Below are 15,473 nucleotides of genomic sequence, written 5' to 3'. Positions count from 1 at the left end.
CGCCCCGGGACCCCCGCCCGCCGCGGGGCAGCCCCTCCGCACCCCCACCCGCCGCGGGGCAGCGCACCGGGACCCCCGCCCGCCGCGCCGGCGGGGACCCCGGGACCTGCGGCGCAGCCTGGCCGAGCCGCCTACCCGGGGAGCTCCGGGCCGGGGCGCGCCGTGACTCAACGGGCCCGGGCCGAGCGGGGACACCCCCGCTGCCGCCGGGCTCCGCCGCCGCTGGCAGAGCGCATGTGCGAGGCTCCCGCCGCCGCGCCGCGCCTCGCACCCTCCCGCCCTCCCTTCTCTACCGCCCTCTCGCCCGCCCTGCCTCCCTCCCTGCCTCCCTCCCTCCCTGCCTCCCTGCCTGCCGCCGCCTCCCTCCGCCCGCCGGCTGGGTGCTGAAGTTGGGCGGATGGCAGCAGAGCAGCTCCGCTAGGGACGAGCCGCCGCAGCCCTTCCCGGGATCGCTCAGCGCCAACTGCACGCAGCCGGGCGGGGGTGGGTAAGGCGCTCCGCGGTTATTTCAGCCTGAACCGTGATAAACGGCATCAAAATGTCTGCTTTATAGTGATGCACGGGGTGGGGGGGTGGACGGACACGACACGGCGGGGGGGACACCAACCGAACGGGGGGAGGAAGAGGAAGAGGAGGTAGGCGGGAGGGAGGATGGATGGAGGGCGGTGGGGTGCCACAGAAAATGCATTCACCGGGGGGACGGGCCGTGTGTCAGCGTGTGTGCGCGCGTGTAACAACGGGCGGCTGCGGAGGCTGCAAGGGGCGTGTGTGTGCGTGTGTGCCCCTGTGTCCGTGTGCCCCTGTGTCTCCCTGCCTGCGGTCCACAAAGGGGTGGGGAGCGGTGCCGCCGCGCGCTGCCCGCCCGCGCCCTCCCCGCCCCCCGCGCTCCGTGCCGGGGGTGCCGCGGCTCAGCCGGGCGATGCCACGGGGCATCCGCCGCGCCGGGCGATGCTGCCCAGCCCGGGAGGGGGAGGGACCGGGCCGCCCCCGGGGAAGCATGGGCTGGCGGTGTGACAGCCGCCGGCTCGTAGATGAGGCAGCGCTCACCCTGCCTTTCCTCTTGACCTTTCCCTCCCCGTAACGCGGGTCTACTCTGCGGGGGGGGGGGGGTGGGTGGGGGGGTGGATGTTGTAATTATTGTTGTTGTTATTATTTTAATTCGAGGAGCCGGCGGAAGGTGAGGGTGAACGAAGGAGTCGTTGCTCTAAGAGCGAGAGTTGCTTTTCTGTCCCTCGCTCCCCCCCTGCCCCCGGCCCCCTTTCTCGGCTGCCCCCACCGGGCCGGGCCGGGGCCAGGGACCCCCCGCCGTGGCGGCCGGGGGAGGTGGCGGGGCCGCCCCCACCGCGAGCACCGGCGCACCCAGCCTCCCCCGCCCGCCGAGCCCTGCGGCACCGCCATCCCGCTGCCCCGGCCTCCTCCCACCCCTCCCCGGGAAATGCCGGCGGGGGGGCAGGTGGCCGGGCGGGTCCGGCGGGGCAGGGGCTGCCCCCGGTGCCGGTGCCGGTGCCGGTGCCGGTGCCGGGGGGCGCGGGACAGCGCGGCGCCGGGCCCCGAGCAGCGCGGGGCTTCCCTGAGCCCGGGGAAACACCCGCTGCCGCCGCCGCCGGTGCTGCGGGGATGCGGTAATGCTGCCCGGCGCCCGCAGCCCGCCGTGTGCGGCTCCTGCGGTTCTTCACCTCGCCTTGGGATGCACCCGCCGGCAGTTACAGAGGGGCTTGCCTGGCTGCTTCAGCTGTCAGCCCCGTGTTGCACAATTGACAGCTACCTCTTGTTGATTTAGGAGGAAACCTTACCCGCACGTCAGGCTTAGCACTGGCAGGGGTAAAATTGAGGATTTTCGGTATTTGGTTTCTTCAATCCTCTATCTGGATTTTCACCAATGTGTGTCATAGGTTTGCAGCCAGATGCTTTTGCAAAATGGATGAAATCTCGAATACCCTGCTAGGTAAATGTAAGCAAGTTACGTATCGTCTGGCAATACTGTTATGGGTAACAGGTGATAAATAGCTTTCTACAAATGTTATATTCATGCACTGCAAGTGTGGGGAGTTCTACAAAGGAAGTTAATTCTTTTTCATATCGGTGGATGCTGGTGTCATCATCCTTACGTAAATCAGTAGGGAATTTTCCTGTGGCACAAGCCATTAGGCAAACAAATTATTTAACCGTTACAGAGAAACAGTGTTACACATTGTTACCACTTTTGTCAAATGTGTAGTTTTATTTTAGTTCATATCCACAATAAGCAAATCCTAATAAAATATACATGTGCCCCACCCCAATAAGTTTACGGCCTAAGATGCAAAGGCTATGATACGCACAAGTACTTACCTCCCTAAAATACACGAGCATTAGACATTTAAATGCCTTTTCCATCAGGGCCTTGGATCCTTTTAAGTAGCCAAAATAAGAACGTAATTTGATTAAAAGCATACGATCAAAAAATTTGCTATAGTGAGTTGAACATCTAGTCCAATATCCTGGCTCTGACTACAGTCATTAGCAGATGCTGAAGGGAGAAAAACGGAAGAAACAGGATTGGTATACAGCAATCTTTTCCTGGTATATCCTTTCAAGTTCCAGCAAACTGTAGTACAGGGATTTCTTAAACTGGGGTTTACTCCCAGATCATCATATTTAATAAGCCCTTGAATTTCTCTACTCCCTTTTTTTTTCATGCATTTATACCTTGGTCTCAACCACATTCTGTGGCAGTGAGCACCACGATTTAATTATGTTTTGTGTGAAAAAGTACTTCCTTTTGTTTGCTGTGAACCTGCTGCCTGATAATTTCATTCAGTGCTCCTTAGCTTTCTTATGTGACAAGGAGCACATACTGTGTCTGTACAAAGCACTCGGAGTGTCCTCTCACACCAGAGCAGGTACAGCACTGGCAGTTCAAGTCCCTTCATTTTATTTGTCACTGAGTTGAGAGTTCTGCCTAGGGGTGTAAAGCCATATGCACTCCTCGTTTTTTACATTGAAATCTACAGATAAGAATAGTCATGCTTTTTCTTGTTATGCAACATGGATGTTTGTGCATAAAGAATTGCCCTGAACCCATGAACTCATTTCAAGAAGGCTACTGAAAAGCTGTCTGTTGAAAATTAACTCCCTGCTCTATTGATTTGAATTGAAATCTGACTGACAACTAGGTGAAAAATTCCCTATGCTAATACAGTTTTCTACCTACCCTGAAAAAAAGATGAAATGTTTTATTTTCAAACTGCAATTCTTCATTTCCAAGAAGTACACTAAATAAAAAGTGCAAGTTATATGTCAAGGGGCATATATCTATGAACTCGGTACCATTGAATTAGCATCACTTTTAATTGCTCTGTGTGATTGTTCATTATAAGGATGAGCATAGTTGCAAAAGTAAAGTTTAAATGCCCCATAAAATCTTAACTGATCTGGAAGGAGCTGTGACAGAAGTTCTTCTCCCCAAGAGTACTACTTAGTTCACATCATGCATGAGGAGCACTAGTACTGATCAGACCAACATTGCAGAAAGCTCCCCTGATCTCACCTCAGCCCTGCTTTGATTTCCTCACAAAAATAATAGAGGAATAAGAGACCAGAGAACCACAAAAGCACAGCCTGGACCCAAAGACCCAGAAGTTCTCAGAGTTTGAAATCAGCAGCAGACACAATTTGGAGCAATGCAATCCACAGCAGAATGTGGACAAGTGGAGAACAGTAGAAACCCACGTGAGTTGTGAAATCCTTCACAAAAAATAAAACGCTGGGAACCTCAGATGCAGTAATCAGCATCTCCCTAAAGACTAAAAGAAGAAGAGGCTGAGTGGTATCATTATGAAGACAGGATAGGAGGGACGTCAGCCAGTCTCAGACTTAAGCCAGTTTCAAACTAAATATGGGAATGATTTTCCACTTATGAGTGGCATATATGTGTTTATATATGTGTGTATATATATCTGTGGCAAACCATATATATATATATATAATCTATAAAATTCCCTTCACAGAAAATATGTTAGCTTGAATAAATTTTACAATCCTAGTATCTTTTAAATAGCACTTTCTTTCTTGTATGCTTCACACGCTTGCCTGTAACTATGAAACATATGGAGGTACTTAGGACTGTGCTAGAAGTGTACTACGTGATACAGTATTAGCTCTTACAGAGATGTTCATCACAGTTCCATTAGCTTCCTCCTGATCATGTCTCCATGATGTCAGGTAGAGATTTATTTTGCACTTGTACCAAGGTCTCAGCTTCAGCTTTTTTAATGAAAAATACATCCTAACCATACTTGTAGTGCTTACTCTGTGCACACAGAACAAATTTTTTAAGAACATAAAATTCATGTGCTAATTGGCTTGAGTTAAAATTAGTTAAAAAATAAATCCTTCAAGAAATTTGGCATTTCTGTTGGCTTATTCTTTCTCCTAAGTAATCTTAATAATGAAGTAATGCAATCAAACTTTCCATATTGTTAAGTAATTAAAAGCTTGTGCGTAGGGTATAAAAACAAATGAATAGATGAAGTTGTAATTAAGTTTATCTATTAATGATTGTAGCTAATGTCTATAACTATACAGGCTGCAAGTAGGCTTGTGTGAGTAGTAGCTTCACTGCTGACTCCTGGGGGGCTTACTGCACCCTCCAAAGGAGCTCAGCCCTTCAGCTCAGCACCTCTTCAGGTCTTGGCTATAGTGGGTCTGAGACAGGGAGCTGCATGCACATCTGACTCCAGTCCTCCAGCAGGTTAACCAGTTCAGAGAGATCTTTTCTGCAAAGATTTTCTGTTTCGACTCAAAGTTGGGTATCTGCTCTCAGAAGGTTTCCCTTAGCGCTGCTGCTGTCTCTTAACATGCACAAAGGAAGCAGCCATGCAGTGTGACGGTGGCAAAAAACCTAGGGGAACGCTTAGAAGCACACAAACAGCTGAACTCGGGGCCTACACTGCTTCTCCTGCCCAGCCACCATCTGACTTGCGCCTTGAATAAACATGGGTCCTCCAAACCAACACAGGGGCTTGATTCCCTAGCATGCTTTATCTGTTTTGCACTGCTGCAGTGATGCAAAATAGATGTAAACTCATTTTAAATGATGGGTATGCTTTGAATAATTTGTGCTGTTCTGGTATATTAATGAATCTGGGCTTAAATTTTAAAAAAAGAATAAAAGTATTGCAAGGTTGATTCTGTCATATCTTCATGTAACTTTTGAGTGACAGCTTTGCCTTTAAGTTCCTTGTTTATAAAATATTAATTAAATGCTTCTTACCTTTCATACAATCGAATTTTTCATACATTATTTACTTTGTAAGCAAATGGTAGTATGTTCTTAGAAATCAGTACATTTCTAGACAGAATGTATGTGGGGAATAACAGGTGGGGAGGTGGAATAGAAACAAAAAATTAATAAAATCTTAAATCCTAAAGCCAAGCATTAAGTATTACTTAAAGACACTCAGACATCTTAAACACTACATCTGCACTGTATAATCTTTCTGCATGCAAAAATACTATACATCTAGCCTAGTTTCTTCAGTGAGAGAGGGAGTAAATTAGTGAGTGATGCATTAACACAGATATGCAGCTTCTGCTACCAAAGCAGCTTCACTTAAAGCAGCTTGGCTGCTCTCTCCAGTGATGCCAGCCCTGTGCTTGGTGAAATGCGAGAGAGATTGGAAGCTGGACCACTCTGTATAGCCCTAACTCTATACTTACAGACTAGCAGAGAGTATACTAGAGTGATGCTGCCTTTAAAGGAAGACTGCCGCTCTGTCACGGCTCCCTGCTGTAAAAGTCAACTGATTATGCCACCTTGCTCTGTAGTTTTAGTTAAGTGCGAGTCCAAGCAAGACTTGGTCTTACTGTTTTAGGAAGGCTGAATATGGCTTTGCTGTGCTGTTTTGCTGTGCTGTGGTATGCTGTAACAATGTCTTCATTTAAAAGCAACTCTTGTCAGTTACAGTAAAATAATCTTATGAGATAAGGCAATTAAACCACAGGAATCATACATGAAAGCTCTCATGCTATCCTTGGCACAGCATTTTTATGCCTACTGTAGTTCAGACAGCTTTCAAACGAGAGAGCTCGAAACACTGGGCACCCCCAAGAGGCAATGTGTCCCAGGGATATCGCAGCCGCAGCAAGGAGCTGCAGGAAGTCCTTACCTTTCTCACAGTACCACTGGCCAGCTGCTATCACTATATGCACACTGATGTCCTAAAAGCCTAAGTTAGAGGGAAATCATAGAATCATGGGATGATTTGGGTTGGAAGGGACCTTAAAGATCAGCTAGTTCCAACCCCCTGCCACGGGCAGGGACACCTTCCACTAGACCAGGTTGCTCAAAGCCCCATCCAGCCTGGCCTTGAACACTGCCAGGGATGGGGCATCCACAGCTGCTCTGGGCAACCTGTTCCAGTGCCTCACCACCCTTACAGAGAAGAAATATATAGTAAATTTTTAATACCATTGTTACTGTTTATCATATATATAATAGAGAACAACCTTCTGGAGTAAGGAATTTCTTATCCAATCCATCTTGTTATGACAGAACTTCAGGCAGTACATGCTCTCCGATACTCACATTGCACCAGACCTTTGGGTAGTACAGATGCTGACTTGTCAATGATTTGCATCATATGAAAATCAAGAACAGTGAGTAATAACTTCCTGTACAAGGGCTTCACAAGTAGCTTTCTTATAATGAATGTAGGTGGGAAGTGTGGTCCTAATTACTCAGTGTCCAAAAAGTACTTTTATGTCCCAGTCCTATTATCTTCAGAAATTACAAAGTCCTAAAATATTAATCAGGTACTTCATAGCTTTCAAGATGGGTCTGGGAAGAGAGGAGTGAGATGTATAAGTTATTTTATCATTCAGATAGAATGGTTTGAAAATATATCCAGAAATTATTTTGATGTTTAACTCTTAAACTAGTGTGTTGGCATGGAGTTGTCATATAATGGTCTGATAATCTAATCAATACAGATTGATATCTGATAATCTGGAGTCTAATTTGTAGCATTTTTTCACTATTTTATGTATGTGTCCAAATATTTGTATAAACCCTTGCTGATCTTCACAATGTAAAAACCCCAGATGATAATAATAATCAGAGTCTCAGCTGTATGGTAAGCATTGTGCTGACTGGAATAGACTATGATGTTTTCAAATTCATTCTGTGATTATTTGATATGTAAAATCAAGTCATAGACCCACCACAAAAAAATTTAGTACTGGTGTGGTGAGGGTCTTGAAAAGGATAGAGAGAATACTTCTATGTAATGAATGCAGCAACTTCATAAATTATGAGGTTATGAAAGAAGCAGCTTTGAGTTGATAGCTCATGTAGGACTGGGCACTGGCCAGTGACTCAGTATACAGTGATTCACTGTACAGAAATCTGACTGTTCATTGGATTTGTCCTGAGCTCCCTCTGCAGAAGAACCATCCCATATGGAGTATCTGTCTCAAAGCCTATGTCTGCACTGCAAATGGCAATGTAGGGTAGAGATACCTGACAGAGGTTGGACACTTGAAAAATCTAGTTAAAGCAGCACTGAGTCCTGTGCAAGAAAATGACCTTATTTTACCTCTACTGTCTGTATGTCATCTTGCATCCTGCAGTGTAGGCTACTGAGAAATAGAAATCCACTCCTGAAGTTTTTCTATTTTTAAGCTAGAGGGCTCCTGAAGGCACTTAACATGAAATATGTTCCATACTCCAACCGTTGCCTTAGCTGTTCTTAAACCTGCCTCAATTGATCAATAACCCTCTTCATCTAAGGACATCACAACTGTTGTTTCAATAGCAGTCAGTGAAAAATACAGAAGTAACATGGATTCCACATGGCTGTCTAATCTGTCTGAGATTTTGCCTTTATGTAGCCAAGGTAGCACAGCTCTTTTGGGTGCAGGATTGCACTGAGCACTTTGTTTACTTGCCGTGACTCTCAGCTGTTGTCAAGAGTCCCAGGTTCTATCTCTGTAAAATAAAACCCTGAGCTTGTGCACCAGAACTTGATCATCTATGCACTAAATCATTAGAATGGCCCCAGACCTGGCTGGAAAACTACAACAGTCCAGGAACCATTCCCAATAAAATGCTTGTATGAGGCTGTCCTGTTACCCAGAGCCGGTCAGTCTAATTATATGAATATAACTAAATTGGCCATTTGGCATCAGAGCCAGAGAACAAGCCCTGGAATTGCTTAGCTTTCCAGTACAGATGCATCACATGTCTCCAGGATATCGTCTCCAGCCTCTGATTTTGGCCTGCATCCTTTCCTAGGTGTATGATATTCGATTCAACCAAAGTAAATCCATGTTTGCTGTGATTTACTTACCAATGGATCCAGATCACCTTAAGTCAGTGATTTACCCTTGATAGTTTATATTGTTCCCTTGATATTTGCCTACTACAAACAGTAGTGTTGGTGATTTTTTGTAGTTCTTTGTTTTGTTCATAGTAGAGGGGAAGGTTGTTAAGTAGTATAAAAGAACATATTCCTGAAGGATCCAGTTAGAAACACACCTGCTTAATAATTATTCCTCATTTTTAATTTCAGACCAAGATTTATCAGGTTTTAATACATTTAATGTTTATCATGTTGATTTTTGCCATGCTGATTCTACAATCACAATGTTGTGCGTACTAACAGAAGTCAACATATTTCAGTTAACAATATAGCCATCAACTTTAGCCATCAAATTGGTAATCTTACATAAAATATTAATTTATAACCATCTCATACTGATCAAAGAAATATATAGTTTTAAATTTTGTATTTAGCATAACTCATATTGAATGGCTTTAATTATATTGAGTTCGTTCAAGTCCTTCATGTGTTTATTATTATTAATAATCTGTCAAATCTGTGGGATGAGGTGGATATTATTTATGTTCAATTCATTTCTTTCATACATAACAGGAGAGAGAATTGTTTAAGCATATTAACTAAGAAAGTGTAAAGTTTAGGAAAGGGGAATGGCTCGTATTTCTATGTGCATGATATAATAGGAAAATTATATACCTTGTATGGCTTTGCTTCTACTGCTTTTCTTGGTCAGGCATATAATGCTGTGACAAATACTGTGACCTGGTTTCATACGATGTGTAAAAGCACGTGACATTTCAGGATTTTTTTAAGAAAATAGAGAATCCAGAAAGTTCAAAACAGTAGAGGAGGAGGTAACTATCTTTCATGTTATTATTATCTTGAGAATCTAGACAATTTAGTAAGCACTGAGATACAGAACACATTATGAAAAGGCTGCTACTAGCTTTCCAGATTTCTAGGATTTAGACCTAGTGTTTTAAGATAATTGTCCCATCATGCCATCTTTTCTACAAGCTCACTTTTCAATCACATCACCTCTGCGTGCTGGGGCAACAGCACTGCTATATCACAGAAAAGAAATTCAGATACATATAAATTAAACAATTACAGGATCACACAGTAAAACAGTGGCAGATGCGGAAATCAAATATGAGGGGCAAAATTCCAAATTCTTGTTGATTTCAAGGGTCAAAATTTAATGTTAAGAATCTTGTGTCCCACTCCACTTGACAGCTTCCTTTTTACCAAAGTAATGCTGTTATATAAAACATCAGAGAGAGCTTAAGATCCAGAAAATCTCCAGATCCAGGAAGTCTCCAGGACAAAACTGGGAATTTGCAGCTGATCTTTTGAAAAGTCAGTCTTTTCAATCAAACATTCTTTGACATTCTGAAGATGACCAGAGCAAAACCCATCCAATATAATTACGCTGTTCCCTTGAACATGTAACATGAATATCAATATGAAAAGTATTAGTTATGGCCATATTAGGAAAAAAAATCCTCAGTAAGCAAAAAACTTCAAGAATATGAAGACTTTGGATGGTTGAGCAATGTAGCCCTACATTTAAAAAATGAGAAGGAGAAAATGGAAGCATGTAGCAGGTGGCATGATACCTTCTGCATGTATCTCCTGACATTCAGCTCATTGGTTCTTTAAAATAGTCGGGGATTTTTGTGATCCATTAAACCATTACCTGTAAATCTGCCATCCTCATAAAAGGAGGTAACTTCAATACAGTAAATAACAGATGTCCTAGCTTTACCAAATAAGGTGTAAAAAAATTCTATCTGCATTTCTTTTGGTTTGTTAGTTTTTATGATAAAAGATCCTGTAAGATCACAGTTATAATACACACACAACAAAATGTTTTTACAGGTAATAACAGAGTGGACTAACTAGTCAACTTATGCCTAATTCTAGTATAGAATGCAGAATACATTTTCTAACCCCAAATTACTCTGAATTTTAACAAGACTGCATTCTTGGGCTTGATCAGAGCTTGGTCTATGGGAGATGCTTTAATCAGTCTATATCAGCATATACTTTATATATGCTTATATATAGCTCTTTGTAATTTATCCTGAGATACTTCGAATTAATTGTCTTCTGCTTACCATGGTGAGAGAACACATCCATGGGCTGTGGCATAAGTTACCACCAATCAACTTCTCCAGTAAATATCGGAAGTGTGCTGATGGCCCAAGTAAATGCAATGTAGTTTATTTCTTAATTAAAAGAGGTAAATTACTGTATGTCCCCCCCTTGTTTTTTTTTTGTTTTGGTTGTGGTTTTTTTTTTTGGGGGGGGGGTCGTCTCTTCAAGTAAATGTGATCTAAAATAACTGTAATGTAAGAAGACTAAATTTGTCTGAAAGTGTAATTTATTGCAGACCCAGCTCTAGATGGGATTTGGTTGGTTTAAGGTTCCTAGAGGTTTCAAAACTCCAAATAATTTAATTGCTACTAATGTGTAAGGCATTTTTCCATTAACTTGAATGGAATTCTATGGCAGAAACTTCTAACATGCAATGCTTGCCATCAGTCATATTTCAAATGTGATTGCAAGGCTCTATTTAGGCTCTGTTAATTAGAAACTTCTGCCGGACTCTCAGATCGTACGCAACAAGGGGACTGAATGCCACAGCACCTTGACTTTGACTGCACCCCATGCTGTGAGGTACTAGCTGGGATCACCTAAAGACAGTATTTTATGTTTTAAAACTGAGTTGGATACTATTCATACAGCAGACTTTCTTTTTTTTTTTTTTTTTTTTCCCTATGTTAAACCCCAAGCTATGTAGGTGAGAGACTGTTTTAAATTGTGCTGGAGCCCTGTCCTGTGAGGTACAGAGTGTATCCAGCCGAGTGCCAAGCAAATCAACTGCTATCGAACCAGGCTGGCAGTGTGCGCTCAGCAGCATTCTGGATTAGACTGCTTATCATTAGTATGGCCAATTCCAGCAGGTGGCTTAATAGTAGTTTTAGGAACACTGGAAAATAAGAACACAGGCTGGAGGGAACACCCTGGCTAATTGCATCCCATCTCCGGCTGTTTCCAGCAACTCGTTCTTACCTTTCCTTCCTTTTCTGGATCAAGTTAAGATTAAAAGCAGGAGGTTTTTTTTTACATCTATTCTTACTCAAAGGCTGTTCCAGAGCTCCTGTTGAAAACCTTTTCCTCACTTCCAGCTACATTTATTCAAAGACAGCTTATTCCCCATTTGTTCTGGTGCAATCATCCATATTAAATTGGCCTTCCTCCCTTCCATTTATCCACCTGACACACTTATCTCCCTCACCTTTAAGTATTTGTTCCAGTAATGCTCTTTAGATCAAACAGACATCAGAAGATGGAGGGAACACTCAGTATGCAAAATCTTTGTATCTTGTGAAGAAAGGGGTCTCAAATGCCATGGCAGCAGCACTCTTTCCCATCACAGAACCCCTCTCCAGATCTTCCCCTTCATAACTTCATCTGGAGCTCTCTGGAGTATGAATGCAGTAGGCTGTGTGACTACTTCATGAGCATCCTCTCACTCCTGTTTATGTAAAGGAGATCCCTTGCCAAGGAACATTCAAGGTTCCGCTAATATCTGAAGAAAACTGCCGCTTGAGTTTCAGTGCTGTGACGCAGTGCGATCCTTGCTGTGAATAGTGGCTGCAAAACGCATCAGAACATGTGTGTAAGGAAAGACTTACTGACATAAATTGGGGGGAGAGTGTGTGTGCGCGCTAAAAGTGTCTCAATTGTTTTCTCTTTCACCAAAATACATTTCCATGTTGATTTGGATACAAAAAAGCTTCAGTATCAGTATAATTTCTCTTTTCAGACAAAATGGCTTTTTCAGGAAACTCTTCTGTAAGTTACTTATAAGTGCTTCTCCATCTTGGCATCTTGTAGGACTAGATAAACAAACAAAATATTAATTTAGAAATTTAGCTATTAGTCTAGAAGAGCAGAGTTCCAACAGTAATAACTATGCAAATGTTTTGGTTCACCTACATGAGATTGCACAGGACAAACAAAAACGTCTATCGTTTTGATTTGTTGCTGCATGAGTCACCTTCAAAAGAAAAATCAAATCACACGAGAAAATTAAACATTTGTCAAGGAAATGAAGAATCTGGGCCACTAGGATGAATTGGCTGATGATTATTTTTAAGAGTTCAGTTCTGTTATGAACTAGGTGTTGATCCACTTGCAGACTTGTATGGAAACAGATCATGCTGCTTTATGAGGGTTTTGCACTCACATCTAAAAAGTTGGGTTTACACCCAAGAAGAGGTTTGAACTGACAATAAGCATGCTGTATTCTTTATTCTTCTTGCTATCATCCTACCTGTTACTATGCACTGAGAAAAATGCTTAGCCCTATCTCAGGACAGGGACCTCCCTAGGAAAAAAAATCTGTCTGTGCCCAAACTTATGGTGGCTGAACAATGACCAAACATCTGATGTGATCAGCAGGCAGATATGCTTGACCCAAAAATGCAGTTATAACATGTCCTCAGTTTACTTTTTACATTTTTTTTTTTTTTAAAAAGTATTGTTCAAACAAAGCCATTCGGAAACCATCTAAATTTGGCTTCCAGACTGTGTGAGATTTTGAATGCTTTGTCGCTACTTCTGAGCGATGTATAATGGAAATGTAAAGGTCGGTACTGTTAGCACATTGAAAACATTTCTATCCACATCTCCTTCCTAAGATGTTCATGGGTGACATAGCAGTGGGCAACGTGTTGTATTGTCTATGTGTGTCAGAAAACAGTTCCCTGATCAGAAAAGGCAGCTACCCCAAGGCTACCCCAAGGCTGTAGGTATGCATACACCATTTGTTAAAGGCCAGTCTGGAGCTCAGACCCTCCCAACAAACGTGGGGACAAGACTGAGCTGGTCTGGTGCCCAGGTGATAAGCACTTATTTTCTGAGCATCCAGAGGATGGTTACTGCATCAGGCATTCCACATCCCACCCAGGCTGGAGTGCCTGAGCCTCCCTGGCTCTGCTGCTGTCATGGTGTCACACACAGGCACAAGAAATACTGTCATCTGGTTCGCAAGACAATGCTGTGGAAGGACCGTGGGGACTTGCCATGCTTACAGCTGGCAGGGACCTGTGGGTTTTATCCCCTTGTAAGCAAAGCTTCTCAAAGGCAGACAGAAAGTTTCCTGAGCATATGTTTATTCTTGCTAGGACTCTAATCTAATCTGCAACTTCCCAAAATCAAAATTTCAGATGTGGGTTTAGATGGAATATCGTTGGCAGGAATATCTAACCGTTGTCTTTTCCCAGAAGTAATTGGTCATAGTACAATTATAGCAATAAGACTATAAGTTAGGGAGAAGCCAGAGAAAGAAAATTCGGGAAGTTTTGAGACATTCAGATTGTCTTTGAGAGGTATCTATAACTTTTTCCAAAATATTAATGAGAATAGGAATGTTAGAAGTAGATCTGCAGTGGTATAGAGGGTCAGTGACCAGTGATGATTTCTAACAATAAGAGCAGACACACTTTCTTAAGGTGTTTGGTGCTACTGCATTGTGAAAGAGGGAATAAAAAAATATTCTCCACAAAAGTATCATAGTGCTTGCCCACAGGTCTATCCCAGTGAGGAAATGTGTTAGTTCAAATCAATAATTAGAAGGAAAAAATCTTTCCTACATTTCCACACAACTGAATGATGAACATGAACACAGGCCTTCACCCTAGCAGAAAAATCTGAAAAATCTCACTTTGTGACCAAATGTGCAGGTGGTTCAGTTTAATTTTGACTAGTTCTTTTCACAAGACTACAAAAAAATTCCCTGCAGGAGGAAGTGCTTGTGTCAGCTCCACAGAAAACAGAAGTTTATCCTATTCACGTAAGTGGGTTGAATCTTCTATTGAGATGCTAAATAATGTTTCATTGCCTTCCATACAGCCCTTCCAAACTAACTTTTTTATGCCACGTTTAAATTCATTGTGAGCCTTTTGCCCCTGGCTCTCCAGCTGTTTCCCTGCTCACATCCTGAGTCAAGAGCTGCTGAAGTTGGGGAGCAGGAAGACCGAATTATTGACAGGGATGGTCTACAGAAAACTTTAGAGAGTGTGTACACCTCAGAATTGGCTATCCAGATCTTCCAGGAAAAGGAACAAATCTCAGGAGCAGAAGTAATAACCAGCACAGACTGAGAGAACACAGAGATGTTAAAAGGATCTTTAAAGCGTGAAAGGGCAATAAACAGGCATAATAGACGTTGAAATTGTAATGGTAGAGAACAATGAAGGTACTGAAGTGAGAACATGAGTCTGGGTGCTAGTTAGTGAAGAAAAAAGGGGATTAGTGAAGAAAGGTGAATTAAATGGCTACAGTGATACAATCTTGGAAGTATGGAATAGGAGAGTAGGACGCTGAAAAGTAAAGGTCAGGGGGCAGAGAGAGGCTTTTTGCTATGGAAATAGTAAGGAGAGAGGGATTTTAGAGCTCAGAAAAATGAACAACAGTATTTCGCAACAGATAAGATGATAAATGAAGGAGAGAGGTGTTGATCATAACTGAAGTTTAAAAGGTTGGGAACAATGCGATCGGAAAGATTATGGTACAGAACAGAGAAGAAAATTTGGAGAGGAGATAAAGACTTTTCTGTCTATTCAACAAACTTAAATTGCCAGTGCAACATCAAGGAGAAGAAAGGCATTCACCAGTGGGCGAAAGGCTGAAAAGAACAGTATCTCACCAACAGTAAACTGCCTAGATGGGTGCCAGTGTAGACTTAAGGCAGTAGGGGAACATGTTGTGGGAAAAAGAAATCCATCATTAAAGATCTAGAAAAAGAAGCAGGAGATACTGAAGAATTTTCTAGTAAGGACTGAGGGGAATGGAAGAAATGCATTATAGTCACTTTTTAAAATAAAACCTGATTTCTAATGGCTTTTGATTATTAGAAGATGTTTGTAGCATCTGAGGTGTTTATAAGTACTTATAAGGAGATGTTTTTTCAGCCCAAATGTTAAGAAAGGTAATACCAAGTCCTGCTTTAGAATGAAGTGTTAAAAATTAAAATAATTTCTTTATGTGCAAGAAATAGTGACATATGGACAACAACAGAACAACAACAACAAAACCACAAAAAACATGTTGAGTTTTCCTTTGCTATCCGCAACTAGA

At 42.8% G+C, this 15,473-nt stretch overlaps 1 protein-coding gene across 2 annotated transcripts in view; it reads left to right on the top strand.

Annotated features, from left to right (window-relative positions):
- Positions 1-345: 345 nt before the first annotated feature.
- Positions 346-15,473, top strand: part of RGS17 (regulator of G protein signaling 17) — a 76,250-nt gene continuing 61,122 nt past the window's right edge. For both annotated transcript variants that reach the window (XM_055714880.1, XM_055714879.1), the window contains exon 1: positions 346-483. The gene's annotated coding sequence lies outside the window, so the exon portion shown is untranslated. The remainder of the gene's footprint in view (positions 484-15,473) is intronic.

The sequence above is a fragment of the Falco cherrug genome, chromosome 6 (genome assembly GCF_023634085.1).
Source record: "Falco cherrug isolate bFalChe1 chromosome 6, bFalChe1.pri, whole genome shotgun sequence".
Classification (NCBI taxonomy): Eukaryota; Metazoa; Chordata; class Aves; order Falconiformes; family Falconidae; genus Falco; species Falco cherrug.
This window is presented reverse-complemented; position numbering and strand designations above follow the sequence as displayed.